Source organism: Lutzomyia longipalpis, chromosome 2, assembly GCF_024334085.1.
Source record: "Lutzomyia longipalpis isolate SR_M1_2022 chromosome 2, ASM2433408v1".
In the NCBI taxonomy this organism is placed as follows: Eukaryota; Metazoa; Arthropoda; class Insecta; order Diptera; family Psychodidae; genus Lutzomyia; species Lutzomyia longipalpis.
In genome coordinates, this window is record NC_074708.1 from 29,076,667 (window position 1) to 29,086,889 (window position 10,223).

At 30.6% G+C, this 10,223-nt stretch overlaps 1 protein-coding gene and 1 pseudogene across 1 annotated transcript in view; one reads left to right on the top strand and one right to left on the bottom strand.

Annotated features, from left to right (window-relative positions):
* The window catches only part of LOC129789960 (pupal cuticle protein), a 1,201,887-nt gene that overhangs the window by 1,172,906 nt on the left and 18,758 nt on the right, over nucleotides 1-10,223 (top strand). The window lies entirely within an intron of this gene.
* LOC129789979 (60S ribosomal protein L27a-like) lies at nucleotides 3,909-5,175 on the bottom strand (annotated as a pseudogene).

A 10,223-nucleotide genomic window follows, 5' to 3' on the forward strand; every position in this document is an offset into this window, starting at 1 on the left:
GAAAGGATACACAGGATTATCATTCCTATGCTGGCAAAATTGGCGATTGAGAAACCTGAAGAATGGTTTAAATACGTTGGAAAAGCACAGAGATTCATCAACTCTTCATTCCAACGCAGTGTACAGATGACGCCGTTTGAACTTATGACTGGAGTTAAGATGAGATGTCCGGAAGATGAAAAAATGATTGAAATTCTGGAGGATGAGTACAGAAAGGAGTTGAACGAAAAGCGTGATGAACTACGAGAGTCTGCGAAGCGTCAAATTGAGAAGATTCAGGAAGAGAATCGTCGAGGATTTAATGCAAAGCGAAAGCAAGCCGTGAAGTATGAAGTTGGAGATCTCGTTGTCATCAAAAGAACGCAATTTGGAGGAGGTTTGAAGTTGAAGCAGAAGTTTTTGGGACCTTATCGTATCGAGGAAGTTTCAGGAAATGATAGATACAAGGTCAAGCGTGTTGATGATGGAGAAGGCCCAGAGGCAACTACAACGAGTGCAGATTTTATGAAGCCGTGGGTCGTGGCCACCCGGCGTAGTGGCCGTGTCAGGAAAGGCCGTGTGGAGATGACGAATTAAATGAAGAAACATTAAAGACGTTACAAATGAATTAGTGTGTGTGTGATTGAGAAACTGAATTAGTGTTAGTGAAGTGTGACGAGGAAGAAGGAGTTAGTAGGCGATGAACATCAAAAGCAGGAAGAACAAAATTTTTTTGGTGAGTCATTTTTCTAATAAAAATCCTACTCTCTATATTTGTAGAGCTTTTTCATCTTGTAGCCATACTTTCTCACATCAGTTGCTCCGTGATGTCTCAAGTGTTCTTCATTGTACTCATGAATATCCAAGCATTTTATCCTGAATTTTCAACACAAAAATTTCTCTTCCGACTCGTCAAATTGGAGATAGTAAATTGCAATCCAGAACTTTTTATTAAGAGTGTCTGTAATACATACGTAATGAAGCAGAATAGAGAGAAAATAATGAAAAGAATGCATTTCCTTGTAGGAAAGAAGCTTTCATACAGAAAAGCAATTAATTTTAAATTAAAGCCTAATTGCGAGAAGTCTTCTATACAGAGAATAAAAAGAATGAATCGTGTAAAAAAGGAAAATAATTCGAAATGTGATTGCTAATCTGTGGAAAAGAATAATAAGCTTTGTGTTTAATTTAAAAATAAATTGTCTTTGAATGATGCAAAAAATAGCTTCGTTTCTTATCTAGAATTGTTAATTGAAAGTTTTAAAATTCATAGGGAATAATTGCCAGTAAGATATACCCTCAGTTGCATTTTTTTTTTCTATTTTTCCTTTTTTAATCCGAAATATCATTGAATTCTGAATGATATTAATAACGTATTTTTGAAAAAAAAATAGTTCTTTAACAAAGAGTATTTTCTTAAATTATTTTTATAAATTTTGTAAATTTTTATGGTGCTATACATTTGAATTGTGAAAAGAAAATCAGCTAAACATTAGACGTTTTAGGCATAAAAATACATAGTCCTTTTGTTCTCATTAAAAAACACATTTTCCTGCATTTGGCACTATTTCTCGTTAATCATGATTTTTTTCCAGATTTCAAATGTATAGCACCAATATTTAAGTCATAAGGTAATTTTAATAATAAATAGGATTGATTTTAAGAATCAAACCTTTAATCCATATTTTACACCAATATTGGCTTCTATTGTCATTTGATACCGAAGATAAATTTAGGGCTTGATTCGTTATGTTTTGATTCCATTTTATAAAATTTTAATCATGCATTTCTTTATCCGATTACTCTCTCTTTATTCTTTCGAGTTCAATTTATAGAGTTTATTGGAAAATTATGTCTTATAGGATTTTTCGGGTTTTCCCATACCACAACCATAGAAGTTGAGCCCCTTCTGTTGCTGAAGCAATAACAGATATTAGGATTTAGAATAATAATAGTAATGTTGAATGACGTAGGATGTAGCTCTCTTTGGGTGTTACGTCGTTTCATTTCCATGCAAATTCGAATGTTTATAAAAGAAGCATTCATATGTATATGTGGATTCCATATAAAAAAAAGTATATAATTCAGAAATATCTGAACAAAATCCCTGAATTTTTTTTCTTATTTTATTTTGATATTAAATAAAAAATCGCCAAAATATGGTCTCGTAAAGTAATTAATTCTCTTTTGTGGTTTTATTTTATCTAAATATTTACCTCGACAATTTTCCTTTTTTATAACACAACCAAATGGCAATTTAATAAGAATTTTAAATGTGGCAAATAAAGCAAATAAATCACTTTCAGAGGAGATTCCGCAAATTAGAGAGGATCGCACAATCATTTGTCAATACTTTCTCATGCTATTTCTGTGCCGTTTTATAATAATAAATTTTCAAATTCAAAGCCATAAAATCATTAATGTCCCAGATGACGTTAACACGATGAATTTCCTTTGAGACGGAATAAATTAATGATGGAAATTGAAAACATAACGTACCCTTTTGTGAATTATGTACAGGAAATTGCATCCAAGTGGAATATGTCAGCTTTCAGATTGTTTTCTGTGTAGAAGTTACAATGTGATTGATGGAATTCAGGAGCAACAGTCTCAAGTGCTGGACTTATTTGAATTTAATTTGCGGAGTAAAATTGCAAACAGAGCAATTTTCATTTTAGAGGAAATGCGATTTTGATTTGCGTTTATTTAGATAGAGAGAGGAGTTAAATTTGGACGAGACACAGACAAGTGGGATGTCAGTCACGACGTCAGATGCATTGTATAGCATCTCCAATGAAGTTATAATAATTGTGATGTACAAATTTTGTGGCAAAATGCCCAATTGTTGAGTATTCTGGGTTATATCCAATGTGGATTTTGTGGTGCATTTTCCTTCGGGTGCGATTGTAGGAAAATTTCACACAAAATTCGACATTTATTGCTAACAAGAACCATGATCTGGCGCCTAAATGAAATGAAATGTACGTCATTACAACATTTTTTAGGCTTCAACACGCACTCTTTAACAAAGAACTTCATCCAAAATTTTGAAAGGAAAAGAAAATTGATTTGATAGCATTCATATTTTAACATTTAAATGGCATACCTAATAAATTCCTTTGTCGATTTTATTACATTTTCGACTTTGAACTTTTATCGAGAAAAATCAATTGAAAAAAAAAGCTTCAAATCAATTGTACTCGGAAAAAAGTTTTTTGTAACTTACATGTCAGATTTTGATACTTTTTTGGTCGAATCTTTTGAAATGTTTGGTCAAAAGACAATCTTGTAAAATACATGTAAAATCTATGCAAAATCTTGTATTTTGGCAATTTATAAGATGTCTTGTAAAATACGTGTAAAATCTATGCAAAATCTTGTATTTTGGCAATTTATAAGATGTCTTGTAAAATACATGCAGAATAGACGCAAAATCTTGTAAATACCCAAATTTCGCAGAAAAATGCAAAAATACAGTAAAGACTTTTTTCAATCATGTTTTTTTTTTATTTATGTCTTAATTTAAATATTACATAACTTACATGATATAATTTACAAAATTAGATACAATTTGTACCTTTTTAAATTTAGAAAATATATTTTTATATACAATTTAAGAAGATTTAATGCCTAATTATTTTTTTAAATAAAAATTTGACTTTTTTAAATCTGGAAAAATTAGAACAAATCAATTGTTTTGAAAATAATTAAGGATAATATTAATAACTGATAAGATAACATATAGGCAAAGTTGTTATTTTATTTTTTGAATTTTATTTGAAGTAAAAATTCCTAATGGTCTTCTTAAGGAATTTTAAAGCTAATTTTTATATGTTTTAATTCTAAATTTAACCTACAATTAACTTGCTATGTTGTTTTTTTTTTGGCGCGGTAGTACTAATAAAACTCCAAGTATCAATAGGTGCAGCGTAGTCACAGCTTTTTCTTCCAGAAGTTCGATTCAAACCTTTTGTGGGACTGTCACGCTCGTTGTCTTTGGTAAAAATTTCTCTGCAAAAAAAAATAGACAAAATTTTATTTAAATAAGTATTTACGATCAAAGTTTATGGTTCATATTTAATACATACACAATGAGTAATCTCCTTTTAGTGATCAGATTCGCTCTCAAGTCTCCAGGATGAAAAGCAGGACACTTTATGTAAGGTCTACAGAAGTTCTTGCAGGATATGTTGACTGAATTAGTCGATAACTATACCAATCACTTTGATGATCACTTCCGGATTGATGAAATGAATTTTATTGATCTCATCTCCTGACGTTGGAACTACGCACGTAGATCCACGCACCACCAGCTTGCTTAATTTTCTTCTCAGCCTTGGTGGAAAAGAATTTCGCCTTGACGATGATTGGCTGCTTCTGCAGATATCCACGTCCCAGGAGTTTGTAGTAGCTGAATTCGACGAGGTCCACAACAGGGATTTTCATACAATCTATTGCAAATCCTTCTTTGACCGCTGGCGCAATCCTCAACCTTGTTACTCAAAAGAGTCCATAACTTAACCGGAAGGATTGTGGGGCAGTAGCAGTGATTCCTGCGTAGATGAAACCTTCAGCCAACCTTACTGAAGTATCCTGAAAGATATTTGTCAAAGTTAATATGATGGTGGAGCATACCATCAGCATTAGCGGGATCTCTCGTATGCTTCCTGTACTTACCAATACGTCCGTGAAAATGGCTACAGTGGCCCCGGAGCTTCCCGGTTTTTCTCCTTTTTGAATTCGACATTGCATTGGTTTTTTTAGAAAATTCACTGAAACGAGTCCACGTTTCTCACAAACTCCAAAGGAAAATACTTCTGTTTGTTCCTTGAAGATCATTAGCAGTAGTTAGATGTTTATCTTGTCCCTCTGATGTTGGTATTCCCTGCACTCCTTCCTAATTTTCAACCTTTGAGGTTATGTCGAAGAAGTCCCCCGCACAGTTTGAGTACTGATCGTGAAGCTTGGTTGAACCGTCTATTCTCAGGACGGCTCCGTTCTCTTAGCCCAGGCACTTACGGATCTTTATACGCGTTGGCTGTGGCTTTTTGCATGATTTCCTTCAATTTTCTTTGGTATTTTTGCACAAGACGCCACCCTGCTACAACACATTGCAAACAGCGAAAAATCCTGAATACTTTTTGAGTTCTGCAAGTGGCAGACTTTTCAACTTAACAATCTTGTAATTTCACTTTAATTTGATATGTTAAATGGAGGAAAAACGGGAAAATCTCTTCCGGAGCGTGCAAATTATGATGACATGAAAACTCTCTCGCGAAATCTCCGGAACATCACGAAGATTTCCCGTAAACAAAATGACATAACCAAAAAATTCAGAGAAAATTATTGAAAATTCTCATAAAGATAATTTTCTTTGCTATTTTCTTGTGAAAAAACGAAAATTGGAAAATAAACATGATTTCCACCCTTTTTGTCCTTTTCCGGGGAATGAAAATTGAGAAAAAAAACAATGACGCAACATGCTTTGCGCAAATTTTCAATTGCTTTTTTTTGCAATTTTAATGCATTTTCACCTATATATTTTCATATAAAATCATCGTCGGAATGCTCATATTGCAATTTCCATATGGAAATTGCATTTTCTTGTTGGTTTTCCTCAAGAAAATTGAGAAAAACCGAGAGCTCCGTCATTCCGTGTCATGCATCTTCATGTCAACGGCATTGCATGTTATCTTGTAAAAACTGGGTAAAATCTTGTAAAATCTCGTATTTATTGTCGAGCTCAATTACAAGTTTTTGTCAAGTTTCTTGTCAATATCTATTCAAATCTTGTAAACTTGTAGAATAAAAGTACAGGTTTTGGCAAGATTCTTGTTAATATTTATTCAAATCATGTAAACTTGTAGAATAAAAATACATGCTTTGGCAAGACTCTTGCTTTATATTTCATCGCATTTTTAATTATTTCATGATGAGTTACAAGATGAATTAATATTGGCGTGTTTAATATATAAGAAGACACGAAATCCTTTCTTTATTATATAGATACGTCAATAATATTAAATCAATAATTTTTCAAAAAAAAATAACCAATAAAATATATTAAAAAAAAATATTTGTAAATTTAGAATAAGTATTATGTTTTTTCACATTTTCTCATACTTATGTAATTATTTAGAAAATATTTTTTTAATGCATTCAGTAAAATATTAGAATTAGAAAAAAAACATGTTGAAGTTTAATTTTTTTTAAACTACTCAAAATTAAAATAATCCAACACAATTTTAATTATTTAGATTTTTCTCTGCATTTTGTGAAACTCTGCATTTTTTGCGATTTTTCACAACTTGTCAATTAGCATGATTTTTGGTAATGTACTTTAAAGAATAAGTCATGCTGCATCATATTGAGAGAATTATTGCAGAAAAATTTGCTAAGTCCGAAATTACAAAATTTGACAAGAAACTTGTCTATTTTTATTAAAATCATGTGAAAAGATAATATACAAGATACTTGTTACTTTACAAGTAATATTTTGCCAAAATCTTGTAAAGCCTGGTGATTATTTTACAAGTTTTATCCAAAAATTACATAAATTTTAACAAGATTGTCTTTTGACCAAACATTTCAAAAGATTCGATCAAAATAGTATCAAAATCTGACATGTTGTTACAAAATACTTTTTTCCGAGTATAACGTTGCGTGGAATTTTTCTTTTTAGCACAAAAAACAGCGGAAATAATTAGAGCTTTTCTCTGAAAACAAAATGACTTCAAGAGTTGTGAGAAGTTCAATAATATTTGCCAGAAAGGTGAAATTATTGGGAAGCTGAGAACATAACACATTTTTTTCTTGTGAGTGGAAAATAAAGAAAATCTTCATAAATCTTTGCTTATTCAAAACAGGATATTCCTCCATCAGCTAATTGCTATATCTGGAAAGTTTCAAGCATATTTTCTTAAAGCATCATACTCATTATAATTTAAGAGAGTTTGATGAAAAATAAAGGAAGAGGGCAAAGAGGGGAAAATAAAAAATTTACTTTGCCAGCAGGTGAGACCTGCGTTAAGGTATAACTCATAAAGACATAATGTCTAATAAATTTTGTACTACCTGCAAAATACGAGCATGACCAACAGAGAAAACTTTGTTATGCTGCACCTGATATTCTTTCTAAAAAAAAAAGCAATACATTGGAATATAGTTTCATGCATAAAATAAACTGCCAAAAAGTCTGCAATAACCTCAATAACACTACTGAACAAATAGCAGGTTTCATTTGAAATTAAATTTACAAGAGGAAATCTTTAAAAAACGACTGAATGAGAAATGTGTTAAGATAAATATTTATTTTAGTTTTTGTTTAATATTTGATGAGCCAAAAACCTGTGCTTCAATCACAAATTTATATATGTGGTACGAGCATTGTTTAACATTAACCTGTTGATTTGTGCCAGTCAGAAATATTTGCTATTCTCTGTCAAATTCTGCACGTAAATATTAATGAAGGTAAAATTCAATGATCCCAGAGAAACTTTTAGTTATTTTTTTAAAGTAATAAAAAGTTCTTTTTCGTCCAAAAAAAACGGCTTGTGTCATGACAAAGTTTTTTCATCCAATAAGAATGAGAAACTTTTCCTGTGCTTTTAACTCCTTATACGAATTTTCTTCAATGTGTCTGATGAAGAGGGAAATATTCGTATGCAAGCCATAAACCTTCTTTTCCAAGATTAAAGTTTGATTTACAAACGAACCTTTCGCTACTTATATTTAGTTTCTTTTTTCAATTGAAATATTTCCACGATTGAGAATTTTTCTTTCGTGTTTTCCGTTCTTACAAAAAAAAATCAATCAAAGAAAATAAAAAAAAGAAAATGCAATAAAGATAAAAAATAAATTAAAATTGTAATTTTCTTGTCAGTTTCACCTTCTTATATTTTAACGTATATCAAAAGATATTTGTTCATTTCCATCATATAAATGTCCATTAATTCCAAAAATAGCAACTTTTATGGGAATTTAATTAGAAAATAACATATTCACAGCAGAAGCTTTTCTTTTACCCACATAAATTTATTTTATTTGAATGCGTAGCATTTAGGTCTGACAGCCTAGACTGACGTAGAATCCACTCAAATGACAATCATTTAAATGCTATGGTGTGAATTAAATATCTTAGGAGGATTTCCCGAGCAATCATGAGCTTTTTTTCTTAGCTTTTTCTGAGGCATTTAGCCCTATTTAGGCTTCTCAACTTAAGTGGAATTTGTACTATCATTTGGATGACACATTCCACTTTAGCTGGATAGGAATAAGAAAAATATATTAATCTTTCTTGGAATTGTTTCATTCCCTCGAGCCAGAAGGACATTCTTTTGGTAAAGTCTCTCGAGAAAAGTCTGCAAGTGATAAAATTCTCCGCAACGCCTTTGAGATTAGTCCTTTTTCTCATTCCACGCAGCATTAAGCAAAAACTTTGAGATAATCATCAGCTTTTCATTTTCATCGTGAATTTTTCAACACAAAGTGTCGAGAAATCACTTTTATATTACAAAATGGTCAATTAGACAAGCTTTTGATCCTATTTTATCTCTTTGAAATTTTTCTATCATTACGGGAGAGGTGAATGGATAAAATTATGATTGAAAACCTTCAAAATTCAGATTGATTTATTAGTTCTTACATAGCAAAGACATAAAACTTTTAATTAAGTTGATTAATGAAATTCTTATTTTCCTTAATGCATCGTTAATAAATCTAGTCATTCAAATGTCGAAAACATATTTTCCACTATATATATTCCAATTTTTAAAATATATTTTCTACAAAGTTATGCTATTAGATACACGTTCTCTTTGAAAAACATCAAGAGTTGAATATTTGAATAATTCAAAAACTTATAAAGTTTCATTAACAAACTCTGAAAATCCTATTAATTAGACTAAATAAATAAAGTGTTTTCGCTCTGAAAATCGTATTTAAAACATGAAATACCCTGGAAGACCTTTAGTACTTAACTGGATAAACATTTTCATTTCATTCAAGCTGTTCTACCCACCATCTGCATTTCACTATACATATACTCTCAAACCATAACGGCTAAAATTTTGTAAAGTTGTTTTATTTAACTACCTAATAGGGAAACTTTAATTCTCTTTTACTTTAATGCTGTTTCCTGGATGCTCTGTATTCCATTAATTTCTTAGAAATCGTATTTGAAGGACCTATATACGATTAAACTTTCAATTTTAACTCGGAAATTTCAAAACCAACTCAAATACGATAGAGATGTAAACAATTTATTAAGTAGGTATCTTTAAAAGTACCAAATTAACTTTCAAAGTTTATTTTTGTTGTTCTTATTGCCAGCCGTCAATGAAATCAGGCTTAATATTTCAATTTCAAAAGAAATAGAACAAATTATATACAAAACTCATAACCTATTTTTTTATTCTTCGCTTAAATAGAATAATTTTATTGCCTGTTGAAAAGTATGGAAAATAAGTAGAACGTTATTAAATCATGTCTGGAACACGTGGAAAAACGGGGAAATTAATTTTCAGATGTAACACCTGAAATAGAGATTAAAAAAATAAATATATGTTTCATGTATAAAATTGATTTATTTTTCCTTCCAAATGTTGCTCAGGTGATTTTCTTTAAAATGATTTCATTTTTATTTACAAAAATTGATATAAGTAAAATTGAAAGAATTATTCATCTATTTAAATTCTGACATTCAGACAGAATAAATTTCCTTTTTTCTTCCTTATTTCCATTAATCATTATACGATTAAGATGTACTACTTAACATCACAGAGCAATATTCTTTATACCCACCTGTTTGTCTTGATGTGTTTCCGCAATTTATTGGGGTATTTCCTCGGTATTTTACGATCTGACAACACAATGTATAAATTTCCCAATGAATTAACAATAAATTAAATGGCGAAAGCACACAACGAAAGGAAAATCTAAATATTAGATTTATTTCAGTCTTTTTGAACAGGAAGGAACATAATGCAATTATCTTCTGGCTTTTCGTCTTCATTATTCAAATATTGATGCTGAAGTCCTTCTAATGAAGCAGCAGCGGCATTTTTCACCATCAATACGATACGAGAAAGAGTTGTGAGCTTTAAAAATAAAATTATCCTTTTTCGGATTCTTGTTCAAAATGTTGTTCTTTGGGGTACTCTGATGCTCAGCATAATGTCTTTTTTTTATTTTAGCTTGACTCAATTCTTTTTTAATATTTTTTCGGCTTGAATTAAATTCTTCTT